The sequence below is a fragment of the Acinonyx jubatus genome, chromosome B4 (assembly GCF_027475565.1).
Source record: "Acinonyx jubatus isolate Ajub_Pintada_27869175 chromosome B4, VMU_Ajub_asm_v1.0, whole genome shotgun sequence".
Taxonomy (NCBI): domain Eukaryota; kingdom Metazoa; phylum Chordata; class Mammalia; order Carnivora; family Felidae; genus Acinonyx; species Acinonyx jubatus.
The window spans coordinates 76763111-76786465 of record NC_069387.1 but is presented as its reverse complement, the minus strand read 5'-3'; the positions used below and the strand labels follow the sequence as shown (position 1 = coordinate 76786465).

The 23355-nt window shown below is 53.1% G+C and overlaps 2 protein-coding genes across 2 annotated transcripts in view; one reads left to right on the top strand and one right to left on the bottom strand.

The window, feature by feature from the left end:
- ANKRD33 (ankyrin repeat domain 33) overlaps positions 1-17839 on the bottom strand; it is a 42777-nt gene extending 24938 nt beyond the window's left edge. Inside the window, exons 1-2 of the mRNA XM_053226266.1 lie at positions 16973-17839; positions 16279-16777 (exon numbers count right to left, since the gene is read on the bottom strand). The gene's annotated coding sequence lies outside the window, so the exon portion shown is untranslated. The remainder of the gene's footprint in view (positions 1-16278; positions 16778-16972) is intronic.
- Positions 16053-23355, top strand: part of FIGNL2 (fidgetin like 2) — a 30200-nt gene continuing 22897 nt past the window's right edge. Inside the window, exon 1 of the mRNA XM_027036195.2 lies at positions 16053-16302. The gene's annotated coding sequence lies outside the window, so the exon portion shown is untranslated. The remainder of the gene's footprint in view (positions 16303-23355) is intronic.

Below are 23355 nucleotides of genomic sequence, written 5' to 3'. Positions count from 1 at the left end.
GCCGCGAGGGGGGCCTCCGCTGAAGCTGGGGATTCAGGTAGTCCCTCCAACCCAATCCACCCCCATCCCCCAGCCTGGTTTCGGGAAGCTCTCAGAATGAATATTTAATAGCTCAGCGCTGGGCCTGATTGAATTTTAATGCGGGCGACCCGAGCCCGGAGCCCGAGTCCAGGCAATTAGTCAGGAGCCATTAACGCTGACGGAGCTGATTTATGGGCGGGACCAGGCCCTGTGCGGGGGTCCCGCCCTGTGCGGGGGAGCCCAGGCTGCCCGAGGCCCCGGATTGGGCGGACAAAGTCTCCCGCGTCAGCCAATCCCTGCGGCTGTCTCGACTTGCTTTGCATCTCTTTTGCATAACACTCCCAAAGGGCCGACCTGGGCGGTGGCCCAGGAGAAAACCCGGGGGTGGGTGGATAATAGGGGGGGTCCGGCTGAGACCGGGATCCAAGCTTTGCCTTCCTCTCGGCCTGACCACAGGACATTTATGACTGGGAAAATCTCTATGTTTTGCACGTGGGATTCCATCGGACATCCAGCTATTCAACAATCTCCTCCCCTTACCACCCCCCCCCCCCCCCCCCCTGCAAATCAGTAGAGCCCAGTTCTGGGGAAATTCCAAAGGAGGAGGAGAGGAGCAGAGACTAGGGCCGACCTGGGAACTCAGGGCAAAGTTGCTGGGTCTCAGGACCTAGCAAAGGGCTCTGCGGTTAATGGAGACAGGAGCCGTATTGAGCCCTCGCTATGTGACCGGCACTGTGATTCCATGCCCTCCACCGCTCTCCCGGCTCCCCCACTTGTCCCCTCTCCCACTCCCCACTCGCCTTTCAGAGGAATTGGGGTGGGGGGGGCGGTGTTCTTCACTGATGGGGATGGGAGTTGCAGGCATTCGGGATGCTGGATTATGCCTCAGAGGGCTGGGAATGAATCCAAGGGACTCTTGGAGGAGACGGCCCCCCTCCCCTCCCTGCCCCTCATCCCTCATGACCTGTGCGAATGAGCTGGGACTCAGCCTGGAGTGCTCTATTGAACTATGCCCGACCCCTTAAATCGTAGGTCAAGGATTTAGCTGGCCTGTCTGCTGCCACTCTGGCAGGTGGCCTCCTCCTCACCAGCCCCCACCGCTTTCAGAGCCCTCATCCACTAGAGATGTGGAGAGCGGGCATCCTTCCCTTACTGGACAAGCATCCCCATGGGTCCAGGCCTTATCTGAAATGGAGTGGTCTTTATTGAGGGTTGGGCAATGAAAGGGAGTGGATAGAGCTCTGGGCTGGGAGGCCAGCCCCTACAGGGAGGCTAGTGGAGAGGTTGGCAGGGAAAGGGGAGGCATTAGTCAAGGAAGGCTTCCTGGAAGAGGGAGGTCAGAGTAGACACTGGAAGGAAGGGAGGGACAGGGTCAAAGAAAAGGGGAGGAAATCCTCTGCAGGGAACACCCTGTTTGAGGCAGTAGAAGATGAAGTGTATGCTCAAAACTCTCCGTACAGGACTGTAGCAGCAACTCAGCACGTTGCCTGCCTAGGCAGTGGAGACAAGACTTGAAAGGATGATGAAAATTATTATGACTATTTAAAAAAATTTTTTTAACATTTATTCATTTTTGAGAGACAGAGCGTGAGTGGGGGAGGGGCAGAGAGAGAGGGAGACAGAATCCAGCAGCTCCAGGCTCCGAGCTGTCAGCACAGAGCCCAACGCGGGGCTCGAACTCGCGGGCCACGAGATCATGACCTGGGGTGATGTCTGACGCTTAACAGACTGAGCCACCCAGGAGCCCTATTGTGGACAATTTTATAAGCACCTACTATGTACCAGCACAATGCTAAGCACTCGAAATATAGTGTTTCAAACCACAAGAGACTCTTCACAATAGAGAACAAACTGAGGGTTGATGGAGGGAGGTGGGTAGGGGATGGGCTAGATGGGCACTAAGGAAGGCACTTGGGTGTTGAGCACTGGGTGTTGTATGTAAGTGATGAATCGCTGAATTCTACTCCTTTTAAAAAAAAAATGTTTATTTTTGAGAGAGAGAGGGAGCAGGCAAGCAGGGGAGGGGGAGGGGCAGAGAGAGAGGGAGAAAGGGGATCCAAAGTAGGCTCCACAATGTCAGCCCAAAGCCTCATGCGGGGCTCGAGCTCATGAACCGAACTGCGAGATCATGACCTGAGCCAAAGTCCAATATTTAGCTGACTGAGCCACCCAAGTGCCTGCCCCAAATGAATTCTACTCCTGAAACCAATATTGCACTGTATGTTAACTAACTGAAATATAAAGTTATATATATATTATAATATATATAGTTATATATATAATAATATATATTATAATATATATAGTTATATATATAATAATATATATTATATTATATATAGTTATATATATAATAATATATATTATATTATATATAGTTATATATAGTTATATATATAATATATATTATATATGGTTATATATAATAATATATTACATATTATAATATATATAAAATATATATTAAAAGTTATATATATTATATATATATATATTCCTTGACTGGTTTCATCTAATCTTTATAGCAACCTAATGGAGAAAGTATTCTCAGAACTCCCATTTCACAGGTGAGGACACTGAGGGGCTTGGAGAGAGGCAGTAACTTGCCCCAAATCACATACTAGTTGGTGGCAGACCCCTTGTTCTGGTCCACTATTCCATGCTGCTCAACTTACACTCTTGGTTTCACTCTCCAAATGTGCCCCTCCTCCCATGTTTCTTATGTCCATTTACCAGCATCTTCCTGGTGCTCAGAACAGATTCTGCTCATAATCTCTGCCAAAAGCTTGAGAAACAATCCTGTCTATATTGTCACCCAAGCCTGAGTCCTGGTGTCATCAATAAATTATAGTCTTGAGATCTGTTTCCTAAAGGTTTCTGAATTCTGTTCCCTCCTCTCTGCTGACCTCTGCTTGGTTCAGGCCAGGTGAGGCAGGACAGGAGCCTTATGGAGCCCTTACTAGATGCCTGGCACTGTGCTGAGAGCTTTCCTGAGTGTTCTCTTAATTAATCTTCACCAGAAGCTTGAGAGTCGGTCCTTTGATTGCTAGGGTCCCCATTTTCCAGATGGGGGTGGGGAAGGTCAGGGAAGGGTAGGAAGAAACCCCCAGCTGTACTGGGCTCTCTATGGTGGTGGGGCAAGGAGCAGACTCCATCGGATGAAACAGAGCTTCAAAGTCTCCTGCTCTTTTCAGCTGTTCCTCGGAGCCCACAGTTTCCCGGCGCTGGATCTAGGCCCTGACCTCTGAGTGCCTTTCCCTTCTTTTAACCAGAGGGATTAGGCTTCAAGTTACAGAAGACCCAACTTTAAAATACCCTAAACAGTAAGGACAATTGTTTATTATGTTACCAAACAAGAAGTCCCAAGGTGAGGCTGTTGATTAATTCAGTGACTCAACAATGTTATCAAAGACCTAGGTTCCTTCCTTCCTTCTGATTTGTTTGTTTCTTCTTCCTTTCTTTCTGTCTCTCACCAATTTGATTGAAATATAATTTACATGTGGCAGAATGCACACATTTTAAAAGTACAGTCTGGTGAGTGTTGATGAATGAACAGCTGGTAGCCACCATTCCAATCAAGATATAAAACACTGAAGGGCCACCTGACTGGCTCAGTCGAAAGAGCATGGGACTCATGATCCTGGGGTCATGAGTTCGAGCCCCACGTTGGGTGTAGAGATTACTTATATGTAAAGCTTTAGAAAAAAAGAAAAGAAAAGAAAAAGAAAAAAGATATAGAACACTGGCATCATTCCAGAAAGTTCTCTAGTGTCTGTATGTGGTCAATCCCCCCCTCATCCCCTGCCACAGGTAACCACTGATTCGATTTCTACTTCAGGAGATCAGTTTTGTACATTCTAGGCCTTCCTGTGAATGGAATCATATTGTATATACTCTTGTGTCTGTCTTTTTTGCTTCAGGCAATGTTTTTGAAATTCACCTGTTTTGTGGTCTGTATCAGTAGTTGCCAGGCAGGATTCCATCCTGTGAGCATTCTGCTACATTGCTTTCTCTTTTCTCTGCCCCTTATCATGTTGTTTATGTCCTTGTACCCTGACTTCTCTTAAAGCCACAAGGTGGCTGCTGCAGTTCTGGACATCACATGCAGACAACATTCAGAGGCAAAGAAAAACTGTTTTTCTCCTTCAGCCTCTGAAAAACCTTTCCAGAAGTCTCCTCACAAAAATCCCCTCATGTGTCGTAGACCAAAATCATATTACATGTCCATCCTTAAGCCAAACACAGGCAGAGGGAATGGAATTCACACAGGTGTCTAAGACTAATCAAGATTCACCCCCTGGAGCTGGAGAGGGGCTCAGCCTCCCTTGAAGAACATGGCAGTCTAGTCCCTGAGCAAAATCAAGGTTCTGTTCACAGTCAAGGAGGGCAATGGTTGTTGGTAAATAACTAATAGTGATTGCTTCATCTGCTTCCTCCTTATTAACAGAATTCAGATTTTGTTCAGGGATGCACCTCTCAAGGAACGTAACCCCATGCCCACCCCGCAAATAAATACTACATCAATCTACGTCAATCCCAGTAATCCTGTGCCCCTGACCAGGGGTTAGTTTAAGCATGAAGACAGTGGGAGACTCTGATTGTGGCCACCTACCATCCATTCTCCTCTCTTCTTCCTTAGTAATAAAGAGTCAAATCTTATTTAAGTGACACAGTGCCCAGCTAAAAAACGTTTTTAGCTTTTCATGCAGCTAGATGTGGCCATGTGACCAACTTCTGACCAATAAGATGTAAGTAGAAATGTTCTGTGGGATATCTGAGAAGGTTGCCTAAAGGAGCTGACTCTGTTGAGGAACAACTTTTTGTTCTTCTGCTTTTGCCCTTTCTGGTCTACAATATGGATCTGATGGCTGGAACTCCAGCAGCCATTTGGGAACACGAGGCAAATCTGAGAATGAAATCCCAGGAGATGGGTGGCACCTGAATTCCCGGTGACACTGAAACTATGGAGCCAGCACAACAGCATTGCGTATCTTCAGACTTCTTTTATGAGAAAGAATAAACTTCAATATTATTTAAACTACTCTTGAGTTTTGCTAACATATGCAACGAAACCTAATCCTGACTCACATAGGCAGTAACAATTTCAGGTCAATGAGACAAGGGGGAAATCTTCTGAATGTCTCTGAGAAAGGTTTCTTTGCTCTTAAAAGGATACACCCGAGAGGAATCGTTAGGTCCACACGGGATGATTGCTACCATATCTGCCATTTTGTGATTTGAGGGGAACCATCCAGAGACACAGCATTTATGCTAAAGGTGTTAGATGTGAAGATGGAAGGAACCTGGGTCCCTGAAGAAGGTGTTGAGTCTGAATTAATCAGCTCTGGAGCTACCGTTTCTCCTTATTATGTAAAATATCACATTTGATCAATTCTAAAATGCACATTTGGTCACGTTTTTAACATTTCTGAAATAATTAGGCATCTTTCGATCAATAGCATTTTAATCTGCTGTCAGCCAGACAGCAGTTGTGCTCAGCTGTCCTTCCTGGGCATGTGCAAATTTTGGTGACTTCCCTGATGTCCTGACAGGACAATGACAATCCTATGATGTTTTATTATTGTTTTATTATTCTTTTAATGTTTATTTATTTTTGAGAATGGGGGGAGGGGCATAGAGCGAGAGGGAGACACAGAATCCAAAGCAGACTCCAGGCTCTGAGCTGTCAGCATAGAACCCGACGTGGGGCTTGAACTCACCAACTGTGAGATCATTACCTGAATCAAAGTCCGATGCTTAACTGACTGAGCCCCCCAGGCATGCCAATCCTGTGATGTTTTAGTCCACAAGCCATTCAAGGACTTTTTGAGTCTTGAACGATACCTAGAAACTTTTATTGGGTATCTGGCAAGATCATCTGCCAGCCATAAACACTTCTAGAACGGATGTCAGTGGCTTGGAAGGAAATCCTGGAGGGTGGTACTGGATGTGGTAGTCAATCTGCAAAATGCCCCCAATGATCCTCACCTCCTGCTACTCAAACTCTTGTGTCGTTTCTTCCCACAGCGTTCTGGGCTGGTCTTTACGACTAGGAGTATAGGGCAGAAATCACGCCATGTCTCTTCTGATATCAGCTTATAAAAAGGCTGTGGCTTCTGTATTGAATGCTTAATTGTGCTCTCTCTTGGATCACTTGTCAGTGAGGCCAGCTGCCATGTCATGAAGACAGTCAGGCAGCCTACTGAGGCCTATGTGGCGAGGAACTGCGGTATCCAGACAACACTCAGGTAGGAACTGAGATCTGCCGTGTCAGTGAGCTTGGAAGTGGATTCTCCAGCCCCACAGGACGGCAGTCCCCTGCCAATAGCTTGAGTGCTAGCTCAGGAGAGACCCTGAGCCAGAACCTCCCGGCTAAACCACTCCCGGATTCCTGACCCACAGAAACTATAAGGTAATAAATGTTTGTGGGCCGCGTGGGTGGCTCAGTCGGTTAAGCATCGGACTCTTGATGGCAGCTCAGGTCTTGATCTCAGGGCATGAGTCCAAGCCTCGTGTGGAGCCTACTTTAAAAAAAAAGGGGGGGGGAGGGGATAAATGTATGCTGCTTTTAGCTGCTAAGATTTGGGGTAATTTTTTACACAGCGAGAGATAATTAATCCAGTGGAGCAGTTTTAAAGAAATGCTGTGTCACCAAAACTTGTGATGGCCCAGATGATGAGTCTATCTGTGTAAAAACACAGACACCAATAGCTCCAAGATGAAAAGTGATTCCAGGAAACAGGCTTGGGATGTGATAAAGTTTAAAGAAAACCTTAGCCAATCTATTTCACCTGTGTTTTCCTTGTTCTGTAGGTGCGAGAGTAATTTACGTTAAAAAATATATGTTTCTGGGGCGCCTGGGTGGCTCAGTTAAGCACCTGACTTTGGCTCAGGTCGTGATCTCACAGTTTGAGCCCCGCATTGGGCTCTTGGCTGTCAGCACAGAGCCTGCTTCAGATCCTCTGTCCCCCTCTCTCTGCCCCTCTCTCTGCCTCTACCCTGCTGGAGCTATCTCTTTCAAAACTAAATAAGCATTAATATATATATTATATATATATAAATCTAAAAGAGTTTTCTAAATCTAAAATAAAAGCTCAAAGTGATAAGAAATCCTTGTGTCAGGGGGCGCCTGGGTGGCGCAGTCGGTTAAGCGTCTGACTTCAACCAGGTCACGATCTCGCGGTCCGGGAGTTCGAGCCCTGTGTCAGGCTCTGGGCTGATGGCTGATGGCTCAGAGCCTGGAGCCTGTTTCTGATTCTGTGTCTCCCTCTCTCTCTCTGCCCCTCCCCTGTTCATGCTCTGTCTCTGTCCCAAAAATAAATAAACGTTGAAAAAAAATTAAAAAAAAAAAAAGAAATCCTTGTGTCAGTTTAATTGGCAGTGTTTTTTCTTTCTAATGGTATTTTTATAAAGTAACAGTGCTTTTTTTTGTTTGTTTATGTATTTTGAGGGGGGGGGCAGGAGAGAACACAAGCGGGGTAGGGGCAGAGAGAGACAGGGAGAATCCCAAGCAGGCTCCATGCTGTCAGTGCAGAGCCCAATGCAGGACTCTATCCCACAAACCGTGAGATCATGACCTGAGCTGACATCAAGAGTTGGTTGCTTAAGGGACTGAGCCACCCAGGTGCCCTCGGTAATGGTGTTTCTTAACATCAGTGGCATCTAAACTGGATGAAATGTGATCACACGTTTTCCTATTGCATAAACCACCGTGAGGGGAGTTTTCTGGTACTTGCAGCAGGGATTTGAATTCACCAGAGTATAGGACTAGGGTTGAGGTGGTAAGAAGGAGGAAACAAGGATATGAGGGACAGCAGGAGGAGGTTGAGTCAGGGTTTGTGGCAAACTGCTCAAAAATATGTACAGGAGAGGCACCTGGGTGGCTCAGTCGATTAACAATCTGACTCTTGATTCTGACTCAGGGCATGATCTCACAGTTCGTGGGTTTGAGCCCTGCACCAGGCTCCGAGCTGACAGCACGGAGCCTGCTTGGATTTTCTGACTCCCTCTCTCTCTCTCTCTCTCTGCCCCTCCCCTGCTCACACTCTGTCTCTCTCTCAAAAATAAATAAATAAACATAAAAAAAAATATGTACGGGAAACCCATGTTGCTCACTGCTGAAGCGTGTCACTCCTAAACCTCCAGTGCGTTATTAAAAGCCTGGAACCAATGTCACCCATGGCGCCTTAGCAATGGCTGGCTGCACTGGAAAGCCTGCATTTCCCAGACAAAAATGAAGAAATATGATCTGACAGGAGTTTTCCTGTATTTTGAATTTCATTTTCCCTCCAAAGCTTTAGGGCTCCTATACGGGGAAATGGGCCCGTGGAAGAGGAATACTTCCCTGGGACATCAGCTGCCCCTCATCTCCCACAGGTGTGGCCAATTGTTGGGCAAATGTCCAGGGGCCCAAATCTAGACCGGACATGAGATCTAGACTGGGTTGGGGATCCAGTCGGCGTCAGCATTAAGCCTGAATCATGATTCCACTTGTCTCACCAGCATCGTTTCATCCTTCCTCAAGAGAGCACCAGGAGGGAGTGGGTGTCAATCATCAACCCTCATTACAGACTGGAAAGCTGTACCCGGTTCAGCTCACAGGGTAAAGGACAGGCCAGAATTTGAACTCAGGCCATCTGGCTCCAAAGCCAGTGCTCGTCTTAGCCAATGCGCGAAGGCATTTTAGATCTGTGGGGAATTTGGCAACCAGGGAAGCCCAAGCCCCTGATGTTACAGTTGAGAAAACAGGGGCTTTCCAGAGAGCAGGACCTGCCCGAGATCCACCGGGAGGGGGTGGCGGGGCAGGCCTGATTAGGCTTGTGGATCTGAGCTGGTAAAAGGAGGGGGCGGGGCTGTAGGCACAGAAGTACTGCCGTCCCCACCCTGCCCCCAATACAAAGTGCCCCTTCGTTCCATTTTGGGAACGGGTACAACTTGCTGGGGGCGGGTGGGGAGCGCTCGGAAAACCACCAGCCTTCTTCATTCTCGGGATTCCCGAAGCAGCCATTTTCGGGGAAGGAATGTTCGTCCAGCAGCCCCCAGGGGCGGGGCCCCTTTCCGGGCACCAGACAAGCCTGCTTTGTGCTCTCCACCCAGGGCCCCTCCCAGGCCGGCTGTCACTAGCCAGGCTTTCTGAGCATCTTACGGGCTTCCAGGCCAGGTCACTAAGGGATGAAGCGAGTAGGAGAGGCGTGGGCCTTGTGGGAAGCACTGAAAGGCCAGTCTGGGAGGACTGCCGGGAGGAGGTATGAGAGCATCACCCAGAGGTCTGGACTAGTGGATCCTCAAAGTTAAAAATACGCATTCCTGGGGCGCCTGGGTGGCTCAGTCGGTTAAGTGCCCGACTTGGGCTCAGGTCACGATCTCACGGTTCATGGGTTCGAGCCCCGCGTCGGGCTCTATGCTGACAGCTCGGAGCCTGGAGCCTGCTTTGGATTCTGTGTGTGTGTGTCTCTCTCACTGGTCCTCCCCTGCTCGTGCTCTGTCTCTGTCTCTTTCTCTTTCAAAAATAAATGAACATTAAAAAAAATTTTTTTAGTAAGCATTCCTAGCTTCCCATTACTAGAAATTTATCCTAACCAGACATGCACAAAGGTGGATGTTGTAAGTCTGTTCATCAAGCTTTTGTTTGTGAAAATAACAACAAAATCCCACAACAAAAGAAACTTGTTAATTCTTGTATGTCCACAGGATGGAATATTAAGCTGTCATTAAAAATTATGTGGTATAGGGGCACCTGCCTGTCATGTGCAACATGTGACTCATGATCTTGGGGTTGTAAATTAAAGCCCCACACTGGGTGGAGAGATTACTTAAAATAAAATCTTTGGGGCGCCTGGGTGGCGCAGACGGTTAAGCGTCCGACTTCAGCCAGGTCATGATCTCGCGGTTCGGGAGTTCGAGCCCCGCATCAGACTCTGGGCTGACGGCTCGGAGCCTGGAGCCTGTTTCCGATTCTGTGTCTCCCTCTCTCTCTGCCCCTCCCCCGTTCATGCTCTGTCTCTCTCTGTCCCAAAAATAAATTAAAAAAAAAAAAAAAAAAAACGTTGAAAAAAAAAAAATCTTTAAGGGGCACCTGGCTGGCTCACTGGGTTGAACATCTAACTCTTGATTTTGGCTCAGGTCATGGTTGTGGGATGGCCGCACTCTGTGCTGACAGCATTGAGCCTGCTTGGGATTCTCTCTTTGTCAATCTCTCTCTCTCTCTCAAAATAAATCAAATTATTAAAACATTATTAAAACATTAAAACAAATTTAAAAATAAAAGTTAAATAATTACGTGTAATAAATTTATTTATAGATAGGAACAGATATTCAAAATATTTGTCTATTGAGAAAAGCAGATTACAAAATAGTGTAGAGACCTGTCTATATATACATATATCGGTATCTAGAATAATATCTGAACTGCTCCAGAGTCTAACCAGTGGTTATCTCTGGGTTGTGGGATTAAGGGTATATGCTTTAAAAAAAAAAAAAAAAAATTTATTTATTTATTTATTTTTGAGAGACAGCGCGAGTGGGGGAGGGGCAGAGAGCCAGGACAGGATCCGAAGCGAAGCAGGCTCCAGGATGACAGTACAGAGCTCGATGCAAGGATTGAACTCACAAACTTTGAGATCATGACCTGAACCAAAGTCAGCCGCTTAGGTTTAACCCACTGAGCCACCCAGGCCCCCCCTATTTGATTTTTTAAAAAACTTTTTGTTTTGTGCTTTTCTCCGTATGTTCTAATTTTTGTGAAAAGGGGTTTCAGTTGTGTAACAGAAGCGTGGATGCGTGTGTGTGTGCGGACCAACGCTGCCTGCTGCTCTGGACTGGGCGTCCCCCACCAGAGAAGTTTCTCCAACATGGCTCCTGCCCTCCGAGGAGGGGGCAGAGACAGCTGTGGAAGCATCAGAACGAGAGCCGGAGCGCCGGACAGGCAACGTTTGAACCTAATGACAATGGCAACCGCTCACCGAGCACCGCACAAAGTGCCTCCCACACACATTATCTTATTTGAATCCCACCACAACCCTCCCAGGTCGCGTCATCCCGCTTTTACAGGCGAGGACACAAGCTCCGGAAGGTGAAGTGGCCCCCCCTAGGGGCGGGAAAGTGGGGAGCCGCGTTTGGAACCAAAGTCTCTGGTCTTCCGCGCCCCCCTCGTGTCCATCCCGGCATCTTGCCTCTATTCGTCCACTGTCCTTCTCCTCCACTGACTGTGACTCTGTCTTGGTAGCACTGGGGTTTTGTTCAAGGTCTCTCTTCCCAGAACTTAGGGTCCTTAGGCATCGGTACCCGCTCTCGAATGAATGAATGAACATCCAACCCGGCTGAAGAAGGTCATCCACGAGCCTGTTCTTTGCCGCCCGTGTCTTTTATTTTATTTTATTTTATTTTATTTTATTTTATTTTATTTTATTTTTAAATTTAAATCCAAGTTAGTTAACAGATAGTGTAATACGTAGCCTGTGTCTTTGGATACTTGTATTGTCTGCCTTTATTTCCCTTTGGTTCTTTAATATTAGCAACGCCTTTTGGAAAATGGCCGACAGCAAGGGTTGTCGTGGGAACAGCTCTCTGTCTGGATCTGAACCAAAACTTTAAAAAAGGCAGAAACGCTCCCACTCCTTGTGACACACACAAGAGAAACTGGAGGCAGCCACCCTGGAGGCTGACTGACGGTGGCAGAGGAGGGGCCCTTGGTCAGCTTTCCTCCCTGCCTCGGGGAAAGGTTTGTATTGAGGACCAGTGCTTGGAAAGGATGGGGATTCCACACACTGAGCCACACGGAGCACACACCCTCCTGGACCCTGGACCCTGGACCCCAGAACCATAGAGATGGAGAGTTCAAGGGATGGGCCAATCAAGGAAGGCATCCTGGAGGAGAGAACCAGGAGGTTTAGGAAGGGGAGGAGGCCGGGACAGAGGGGAGAAGAGCAGGGGACATGCCTGGGCAGTTAGTTGGGCGCTGGGTGATTTAAGTACAACCAGATGTGCTGGGAGTCTCCTGTCAGGCCCAGCCCCAGTGAGGGCAGGCAGAGTGGGGGTGGGGAGACCTCTGAGCCACTTGGATTTCCACTTCCCCATTCTGCCCTGGGTTTGTAAGCTTTAGGGAAAGGAGAAACCCAGTGGGAGTCCAGAGGAGATGGCACGTGAAAGATTGAGCCAGTCAGGCCTGGATTAGTCTTCTGCCTTTGAAGAAGGAGGGAAGGGCTCCTCTAGGAAGCAGGGTATTGGCTCAACTCCTGGAACCTAGGAAAAAGGATTGGGAGAGCTTTGGGGTAGGGGCTACCAGCTCTCCTGGGGGTGGGGGATAGCTAGGGAAGGCTTTACAGAAGAAGGAATATCTGAGTTGGGTTTTGAAGGATGAATAGGATCTCCCCAGGCATAATAGGGGAAAAGATAACTCCAGTGAGAGAGACTCGGGTATTAAACTGGTGTGGATTCTTAGTGAAAGGTTCTGCAAGGCTGTATTATAAAGGTAAATGGGGAGATGATGGTTCAGCTTGGGGTGCTGGCTCAAGGTCTGTGCTGCGGGGGAGGGGGGGTGCTTCTGTTCACAGAACAAATGGTAGAGCCAGATATGTGATGAGGGTTTAGAAGTGGCCACCAGGATCCCCAAGAGTTGGGCCCCTAAGGGAAAGGAGGGGACCGATGGCCAGCCCCAGCTCCTCCTCCTAAGTCTTGTGTGGTCGGGCACAGAGCTGTGTCTGCCCAGAAGGACAGTTTTTCTGGTTCTTATGGAGGCTCTTTAAGAGCCCCTGGCCAGGAGTGCCTGGCTGGCTGAGTCGGTAAAGCATGTAACTCCTGATCTCAGGGTGGTGAGTTCAAGTCCCACCTTGGGTGTAGAGATTACTGAAAAGAAAAAAAAAAAAAAAAAGCACCCCTGGCTGTGGCTGTGGTGGGGATTGGCCCCGGACTCACTGGGAAGGTAAATCTGGTATGAGCGCACAAACAGAGAGTATGGGGCTGGAGCAGCATTGAGGAGGCACTGAGAGATGAATCTTAAAAGCCAAGGGGGTAGAAAGAGAAGATCTGGGGCCCCACAAAGCAGGGGGGAGGGGGGAGCAGCCCCAGCCCTGGCTAGCAGGCAGCACTAAATGAGCTGGGTGTGGTGTTTCTGGGCGCACCCCAATCCCCCAGCCCCAGGACCAGCCCCAGGACGCACTTCCTTCCTTTCCAGCTTCTTAATGATTCCTGAGTGGCCCATGCAGAGGACCACAAAGAGAGCTCTCTCCGCCCTTTCCTCTTCCTCTCTTCCATTTCTTTCTCCCTTCCTCCCCCCCACCCCCATCCTTGCCCGGGGCCCTTTTCTTTCCTTCCTCCCCACCCCACCTGCTCCTCCCTCCCTCCCTCTTGGCTTTCCACATCTTCCCTCTAACTCTCCTCTCTCTCTTTGAAACTCTCAACGCTGGTTCTCCCGGGTCAGCTGGGTTAGTTTCCTTCATGTTTTCAGAAAGGCCTTGTTACAAGTCTGGACCCCGATGATCACACACTTGCACACGCCCTGTGCATATACACATGCTCCGTATACACACACCCAAACATAGCACCTGCCTTCCCTGGCAGTGGGGTTGGGGGGGGTGGGATTCTCCACTTTGAATGTGATACGAGCAAAAGGACTAGGAAAGAATGGAGGGCCCTCTGCAGAAGACAAGCATTACTGCCATCATCACCACTATTATTATCCAATCCACTGCTGCGCACTTGACCTACCCCTGAGCTGATCACAAGACCAGCCTGACTCCTGTCCGCAGCAGGGGGCTCTCAAGGGCACAGATCCCTTGACTAGGGACAGTCAGGAGAGGGGTGAGCAGGGAGTCCTCAGAGATTAGACCCCCAGCACCCTGCCCAGGAGAGCAGAGGCAGAGACATGATGAAGGGCCATTTGCTAGGATTGAGTATTTGTCAGCCCAGGAGGCTGGATGATGTATTAACAGGACTTTAATGAGCTTGGGAGGGGGAGCCACACTTCATTGCCTGAGCACTGGTGCAGGATGGGGGGCAGTGGGGTGAAGAGGCCAGCCGCACCCCCAACTGCTAACTAACCCCCTTAATGTGACCCATGCTAGTTTGCTCATCGGAAATAACTCAGCACCTCCAAGATGCGGAACATTCCCTCCTGGAGGCCAGTGAAGGCCTTCTCAGCATGCTGGCCAGTCCTGCTATCTTACTGGGAAGGACTTCCCTAGGTCTAACCTTGTCCTTCCTAGTAGCACTGGAGGGTTCTGGGGGAAGAGGAAGAACTGAACACTTGCTCCAGGGGAGTGCATTATTAATTCTTTCCTCTGGCCTTACTCCTGTCATCCGCCCCCACCCTGAAGCCTGGTGGAGAATGGCCCCCAGTGACACCCAGCCACAGTGCCCTGGCAATGCCAGGCTTGGCCTCCCGGCACTAGTCCTGCTGGTTGAGATCGCTCAGCTCCTGTGGACATTGGCTTCTCTCTTAACTCTTGCCTCTGACCCTTGGGGAACAGGACAGGTGGGGTGGAAATTCTACAGTGGATTCTAGATCCAGTTTTGCTGTGCGACCCCAAGAATGTCACTTCTCCAGGCTGCAGATGCTCCATCAGTAAAGAAACACCCAACGAGTTTCTTCCACCTCTGTTACCCTGGGATTGTCCCTTCAGCAGGGAGTTGAGGCCCCCCCCTAGGGTGGTGGCTGTGGCTCCCTTTATCCTGCTGGTCTGATTCTGAAGCCAGGGCTGCCCCAGCATAGTGAGCCTTGACACATGTGTCCTTCCTGCCAGGCTGTGGTCCTGGGGGTGTGACGTGGAGAGGAGGAGAGGATTCTGGGGGTGGAGAAGTTCCTCATCTTGGTGAGTTCCAGAACCTGCTTGGGTGCTAGTCTTGCCTCCACATGCGGGACACTGGGTACTCAGTATCTCCCCCAGGAAACGTATCCTGACCCTCCAATCTAAGCCCAACTCCATCTCAGACAACCTCCTTGGGCGCTTTTGCTGCAGCCTCCCTTTTCCACCTGGACCAGCGCTCAAGCCCTGAGCCTGGGCCGGTAGAATCCTGGCTACCCTTGGACCAGGAGCTCCACGGGGACAGGGATGTGCCTTGGAGACTCTTCTCAGGTGTCTCCAGCGTCTAGCTCAAAGCTTGGCGCAGAGTCGGCGCACCCAGCCCTGAACGCCTTAGGCTACCTCGCAGCGGACCACAGGTCTGGAATCCATCCTCCCTCTTCGCCTTCCACCATTCAGCCTGCTTGGCCCAGCGTGAACGCCGCCTCCTTGGGGAAGCCCTCCAGTGAGCCCAGCCTTTTAGAACTCACACCCTCCCCTCCGCTGTCTAGGTCTAGGGCTTAACCACGGCCGCCACTCGGAGAGGCGGACTTGCGCGGCTGTGTGTGTCCCACCCTCTGCATCCTGGGCTGGGGCGGTCTCCTAAGCAGTAGGAGCTCAGGTCACCTGGGGGCGGGAGGATGAGAGCATGAGTCAACAAGGCTTTGGCCAAGGGGCTTAAGGCTGTACTGGGCGAGGGGGTCTAGGGAGGCAAGCTGACGGGGCGGGCCGGGCTGGCTGCCTTCCCCTTTAGCTGCCTTCCCCTTTGCCCTTCGACCCAGGAAGCCTCTCACACCCGGCGGACACGCTCGGTGGCCCCCACTCAATCCCGGCCTCCCCCCTCGGGGGACCGCTCCGCCACCCTCACCGGCCTGCCCGGCCTCCACCCCCACCCCAACTTCCCGCTCGACTGCTCGGGAGAGGCCGGGGCGCGCCGGAGAGTGGCGCAAGGACACTATCCACACCAAGGGTCATTTGCTCTTTTCTCCCCCTCTGTGGCTAATTTATTTTAGAGCTAGGGGAGGGAGGGGGCGGGGCCAAGCCGGGAGGGTTGAGAGGAGGGGCCGGGCGAGCCCAGGGGAGGTGGGGGCGGGGCGGGGGCGAGGTGGGGGAGGGCGGGGAAGGAGCCCGGGGTGGAGAGGGCCAGAGAAGGGGCGGGAGTTGGGGGGAAGGGAGGGGCATTAGGGGAGGGAGGAGCAGGGAAAGGGGAGGGGAGCAAAGGCCTGCGAGGGAGGGCGCTGGGGGCGGGCGAGGGTAGGCGGGGGTGGGGGTGGGGGTCCTGCCTGCGGGGGGAGCCGGGGCGGCCCCTTGTCCGGCCACCCCCACTGCCCAGTCCCGCTCCCGGCCGCGGCGGCCGCAGCAGCCGCAGCAGTAGCGGCTCCAGGATGGTGAGCGCCGCTGCCCCCCAGCCCCGGCCTGTCGCCCCCGGCCCGCGCCCCGGCCCCGGGGCCGGACGCCCCCCCAGGCCGCGCACACTCACCTAGGACCCGGCCGGGATGCCGAGGTACGGGGCCGCGGGCCCGGGCGGGGGCAGACACGGGAACGCGCGGGCGGGCCGGGGTCAGGGGGTGGTGACCGTTCGGTCGGGGTGTCCGGAGCTTTGTCCGCGGGCGCGGGGCAGTGTGAGGGCCAGAGAGGGCGGGGGCTGCGGGGCGCGGGGTTCAACTAGGCGAGGGTCGAAGGGCAAGGCCAGCCAGAGACCCGGGAGGGTGCGTGGGAGCCGAGGGTCACTTCCCGGGGGGAGGGGGAGGGCCGACAAGGGGGCTCTCGTCTCCGCCGCCGACGGGCACCCTCTTCGCCGCCCCCTTTGGTGCGCAGGCTGCAGCAATAGCGAGCGTCCGGCTCTGGGGGGAGCCTGCGGGATTGGGGGGTGGGGAGCCAGGATCTGCGGGTTCGGGTCCCCGAAGGATCCTGTGTCCGGAGCCCGAGGGCCGGCCCGCAGGCCCCTCCCACTCCGTCAGGTCTTTGTCCAGCGGCCCCTGTGTGTGTGGGAGGGGGTGGGGGCTGGGTTCCTGGCCCGGAGATTCCCCAGCATCGTGACGGGGCAGTGACAGGAGACCGAGGCCACTTAGGGCCCTGCGCCCCTAACGCCCACCCCCTTCCTTTCTTTTCTTCTGGCCGGGGAGAGCATAGCCCCATCTCAGAGTCAGGGCGTTGCAAAAAGCTGCACTTACCTTCACCCGTGAGCTACTGGCTACAAGGGGGACCCTCTGAGCTCTCGGCTCTCTAGAGAGCGCCCCTTAAACTTGCCCACTCCAGGAGCCCTCTCGGTCTGCACAGAGCTTCCCTTGCTGGGAACCCACTCTGTCGAGGGACCTCCGCAGAAAGATGGGCACACAGTAGGTGCTTAGCAAATGTGGGCCCCCCCCCTTCCCCAGCGCCCGCGGTCCCGGAGCGGCTCCAAGGGCGGAGGAGGCCTGGGAAGGGTCTGCGCGGGGAGCGAGCGAGCGGCCTGGAGCCTGCGCCCAGCAGCGGCCTGGAGCGCAGGGGTGGGTGGACGGGTGGGTGGGCTGTTAAAGGGACGGTCACTAAATCAGGATTAGGCCGTGGGGCTGTCAGGCTGCCTGGCCCTGTCTCCATGGATACCTAATTTGGAGGAGAATAGAGGACGGAAGAATGTTTGTGTTGTGGTCCGCACGGGCTGCCGCGGCTGAGCGGGCTCTTGCCCTGGGCCAGGCAGCGGGGAGCCGGGCTCTGGTTCCCAGCCCACTCTGGACTTCTGTAGGGGGGCGCTTCTCGGTGCTCGGGGCCCAGAGCCTTCCCTGTGGAGTCTTTAGAGTGGGAGGGATGGTGTCGGGGTCCAAAGCCCCCTGACCTGCACAGGGAGCCCCAGAACCTCCGGAATCCAGCCTGAATGCCCTGTGCACCCCCCTGGACACCGCCGCGCTGAGGTTCCCCTCCCCAGACCTCCTGGCCGGGAGCAACCGTCATTCTCCGCTGAGCTTTGGCCCCGGAGGACCCACGCGCTGGGCGGCTGGGTGCTGCGGCTCTGCCGGGACCCGGCCGCGGAGCGCGGACCCCGAGGCCGCTGGGCAGCGGGCAGGAGGCGGGGCGCGACTTCCTGGGGTGGGCGAGAAAGGGGCGGGGCTTGCCGGCTGGCTGCGCAGGACGCGGTGACAGGCCTCGTAAATCCCCCTTTCCCATATTTAACACCATTTCATTTATTTCCACTTCAATCTATTGGTGTCCGCAGCAGCAACCCCAGTGAGGAGCGCCCCTCGCCCTGGCTGTAATACCTTCTGGGGGAAAGTGCTCTTGGGCCAAAGGGAATTTAGCTCTGTAGGGCAGTGGAGTTGCCCCTGGTGAGTCCCAGATAACCTAATTCCTCCGAGGGGGGCGGGGGGGGGGACCTCCATCTTCCCAGGAGAAGTGGGGGCTGAGAGGCACAGGATGGAGTTTGGCCTCTGAGGCCCTTTGGGATTTTCTGGCTGTGGTCTAAGAGTAGGTTGGGCTGAGGATCCCATGGGTGGATAATTCCAGCACACAGCGTGGAGCGGGGTAGGGGAGAGGGACCGGACCAGTGTGTGTTGTTCCAAGGGCCCTTTCCTGCCTTCCTCCTGGTCATCCATGGCCACAGCTTTTTATGGAGCAAGGGTCCCTTCCCCTCCCCTGCCTGGGCTGCAGCTTTATTGCTGAGATCTCAGACTCTCCACGCAATTTCACGCTTCTCTGCCTTTGCTCTTGCTGTTCCCTCAGCCAAATGCCTTCCCCATTGTCCCTGTCTCTCCACAACCTCCTCATTCTTCAAGGCCCAGCTCAGATGCCATACTTCCTCCCTGTAGCCTCCCCAGAGCCCCTAGCTCTTGTCACTTGCTCCTCCTGCCATGTTCTCCAAGCCCTGCACCTGTGCCTCCCTTCAGCTTTTGTGGCTGAGTCCACACTAGGCTTTGCCTCCTGGAGGATAGGGATGGAGCCCACACTTCCCTGCACCCTGCCCACGCCGGGCCTGGCACAGAGCCTGGCACCTTATGGTTGCTCTGTGAATATCTGTTGGCCGAATACAACGGATTTTGTGAGGGCAGCCTGCAAAGCATGGAATCTGGCCACTCTGGCAAATAGCTTTGCACTCCTGGGTGGGTGGAGACCCCTGGGTGGGTTTCCTCCTCCTCCTCCTCCTCCCCTTCTCCTCCTCCTCATTGCTGACCCTCCCCCACCCCCCCCAAGTTGGGGAGGACTTTGCCCCTTCCTTTCCCCACAGACCAGCATTCTTTCCCTGCCATTATCATCCTGTTAAACAGAGAGGCCAGTCAGGATCCATATGGATCACATTAACAATTGCTTATTATCTGGGCCACGACTGCCCCCACTCTCCACCCCCAGCTCCTGCTGCTGCAGTTGTTGGGCCCTTAGGAGCCCAGCCTCCCTGCCTCCCCCTCCCCCCACCATCGGTCAGCCAGGGAGGGCAGGGGACAGGCTGGTCTCCCTCACCCTCCCCATGCCTTCTAGCAGAACTTCGCTTCTTCTTGACTTGGCTGGCAGTTAATGACTCCTTTCCCTGATTTAATGAAAACCAGGCTCCCCGTAGAAAGTGTGGCTCAGTAAATTTCCAGGACTGCAGCAGGGAGAGGTGGACCTAAGTTCCGGGTGCACCTGTGGTCCGCAGCACTGACAGCCCCCGCCTTCCAGTGGACAGAAGCTGTGGGTTGGGGCCAGCCACACTGGGCCGGCCATGGGGCCCTTGGCTGGCCCTCCTCCCTTCTGGGAGCTGGTAGGCTAGTGAGGGGGATCAAAACAGGAGAGACCTTGCATAGCCTTGGGTCCCAAGCCTTCTGCTGCAAAGAAGCAGGAAACCTGAGAGTTTCCCAGAGCTGCAGCGGAGACAGCCTTGAAGGATGGGGAGTGGGTTTCTGCTGAAATGCATATAGCCGAAGAGCACTAGGGATGGAAGGGGGTCTTCAAGATCCCCAACAATTCTTCTGATTTACGGGCCCCTCAGAGGGATTGATGAAAGCTGTTCCCCCAAAATGCACTTTCAGTTGACCCTAGCCTTTGCATTCTGCCTCCAAGGGTTCTTGGGCCCTCTGAAGCCCACGGGGACCCTGCATGAAGACCTCCCTCTAGTCCGGTCCCCCTCTGATATGCAGAGGGCCAAGGTAGGCTGGTAGCCCAGGACTCCTGACCTCCACACTCAGCGCTGTCTTCATGGCCTTATTCCTGGGCCAAGGGACCAGGGTGGCGATTGAGGTGCTGGGCCAGCCTTCAACTGGGAAGGGTTCACGCTGCCTGTGTTGGGGTAAGGGCTGGTCATGTCGTCTCTGAGTGTGTTGCCTGGAGAGAGGACGTTCAGGGGTTTTTTGTTTTGTTTTGTTCTGTTTTGGAGTCTACTCGTCCCCAGGAACATGGTCGATTGGCAAGAAAGTCTAACTCTTTTCTGAGCATTTTCATAAGTGTCTCGAGTCGTAATGAACACTTAAGTAGCACGTATTGAACACTCCATATCTCACCTGCGAAATGGTGCTCTCCTGAGTGTAATCGTGAGGATTAAATGAGGCAACAGGCGGGAGCCGGGAGCCCCGAGTTCCAGTCTTGAATGACTGTGTGCTGCGAGGGCTGCTCAGGAATGCAGGTGACAGGGCTCAGGGCTGTCATTGCTGTCGATTACCCAGCCAAAGAGAGGGGACTGCATGGGAGCCACCAGGGTGCCTTGCTTTCTTTTCCTTTTGAGCTGAGGTGTTGGCAGGGTCGGCCTTTGCAATTCATCTTGGGGACTGGAGGTGGGGTGGGGTGTTCTCAGGGAATGGGAGAACGCGGCTCTGGTCACGGGCCAGTCTCCCACAGGGTTGTGACACTGACCCCATTTTATTTTATTCTTTTTTAATTAAAAAATTTTTTTGAAGTAAGCTCTATGCCCATCGTGGGGCTGGAACTCACGAACTCGAGCTCACAGTCGCATGCTCTACTGACTGAGCCAGCCAGGCACCCCAACCTGGCCCCGTTTAAAATGACTAATCATGGGGGCACCTGGGTGGCTCAGTCGGTTAAGCGTCTGACTTCGGCTCAGGTCATGATCTCGTGGTTCATGAGTTCGAGCCCCGCATCGGGCTCTGTGCTGACGGCTCAGAGCCTGGAGCCTGTTTCAGATTCTGTGCCTCCCTCTCTCTCTGCCCCTCCCCTGCTTCTACTCTGCCTCCTTATCTGTCTCTCAAAAATAAATAAACATTAACAAACAAACAAAATAAAAGACCAGTCATGGTCCCCACCCTAGGGGCCAAGCCCTGGGCTGCAATGACCCCGACACTAATTACAGATAATTGCCCTAGATGAGTCACTCTGTTTGGGTCTCAAATTCTCATCTGTAAAATGGGGATAAGGACACTAGTGAGTTCATAGGTGACAGAGGCCCTGATTTTAAATAGTGTGCCCTTTTGTCTCTGAAGTACATGCCTGCCTCTGGTGAGCTGCTCAGTAACTCAGAACCCAGGGACTCTGGAGAACCACCTCCTGTGTAGGTGCAAGGAGAAAGAGAGGGCGTGTGTGTGAAAGTTCTGGGCCATCTTTGAAAGCTCCCTCCAAAGTTGAGTCAGAGCGGGGGCGGGGGGGGGGGGTTCAGGAGGTGGGCGAGAGGAGAGGCAGCTTGGCTACCTCAGGAATCTGGGAGGTGAAAGCACACCTTCCTTTATCTCCCCTCACGGCCCAGGCAGGCTCAGGCCACCTGGTCCCTAGCCCCATGCTGGGATTAATCAGGGATGGGTCGGGAGATGTGAGGACAAGGAGGCATTTTACCCTTAGTAACGCGGTGTTGAGCACCTGCCGTGTCCTGCGGTTCTGGGGATACCTTAGCCAAGGTCCAGAGGGGGCCCAGCCAGGGTTGGGATTCCTGGGCCCCTGAGACTTGCCGCACACTCACTGGGCACCTAAGCACCAGGCCCTGAGCAGGGCAGATCTCCCATAACCGCCTTCGGCCTCCCACGTGGCCAGGGAGGACCAGAGGACATTCCCCAGCCCTGGCATTGTTTGCTCTGCCCCAAGCACCTAGCAGGAAGCGTGGCCAGGCTCGTGGCCCTCTTGGCAAGGCCGTGTGCCAGACCCCGGAGATGTTTGTCCGGGTAGCTCTTCACCAACATCCATGATTGTCTGATGCAGTCCCACTTTCTAACGTTTATTTATTTTTGAGACAGAGAGAGACAGAGCATGAACGGGGGAGGGTCAGAGAGAGGGAGACACAGAATCTGAAACAGGCTCCAGGCTCTGAGCGGTCAGCACAGAGCCCGATGCGGGGCTTGAACTCACAGACCGTGAGATCATGACCTGAGCCGAAGTCGGCCGCTTAACCGACTGAGCCACCCAGGCGCCCCCAGTCCCACTTTCAAGGAGCTTACCGGACAGTTGGGCACCAGAGAAGAGGCAAAGAGACAGGCTGGGCTTTCAGGGACTGCGTTCTTGGTGCTTCCCTGTGCGGATGGGGGTCAGTGACTGCAGAGTGGTGCTGCTGCTTAGGGCTGTGGAGAGAGCACCAGAAGGGCTGGAGAGGAGGGACTCGGGGAAGGGACCAGCTACCTGACCGCAGGGCTCTGCATCACTGGTGGCATCCGAAGGAGACTGAGTTTCCCCGGGGGAGGCTGTTCATAGGTGACAGAAGGCCCAACTCAGTGAGAATTAGGAGGAAGCTGGGAATGTCCCCCTGCAGCTGACTGGCCTATTTGGCCCGTGGACGCTCAAGAGGCTGGGGCTATCTGTCCTTTCTAGGCTAGTGAGGAAAGAAAGCTGGTGGGATTCAGGTTATACTGAAGAAAGACTCCCCGCCCCGCCCCTTGCATCGTGCGCTCCACAGCTACCCGGTCTGCCAGTCGGTTTCTTTGGGGGCAGAGGGGCTCCCTGGAAACACTGGCCATGGGGGCACTCACCCCTTCCACCCAGCTCTGTAGACGGCATCCATCAGTGGCCTGACCCGTACTCTTCTTTTTCCAGACTGACTGTGTCCTGTGTGGGGTGGCCATTCTTAGGTCATATCTTCCATCCTGGAGGATGAAGGATATTTGGGGCCAGAGAACATAGGCTCACCCAGTCTTTAAAGCTTAAGCTTTTTGGAGGTCACATGCCACCCAAACGGACTCATCTTAAACCTGGCTGAGGGGAAGGGTGGTGGGGCCGGAGAGAGGGGTTCTATCCAGTCTTTTGGGCTGAGACTTGTGGTCTACGACCCCTGAGGAGTTCACGGGTAAAACCGTATTCTAATGTTATTAGTTCCTTTTGTAGCCTCGTGTATTTTTAATTTTTGTTAAAGTTTTTATTGCTTATCTTTATTTTAAAAATTTTATTTTTTCAGGCTGGAGTTTTAGGGATGTGAGCCCCTTGTTGAAAACGATGGACGCGCCTCGATGGGGTGGGGACGGCAGCTGGAGGGTGGGGGTGGGGTGGCTGGGAGTTCAGTCCCGTGGCTTGTTGGCTTTGGCCTATTAGATATGCAAGTGGGGAGGCCCCAGAAAACCTGCACAGAGGAAGGAGGAGCCCTTCAGCCTGCCCGGAGTGCCCCTCTCAGGACAGAGAGCCTCTCATGCTGAATGCCTCTATGGATGGGGAGCTCGTTCAGACAGCTAACACGAAGCCAAACCTCTTT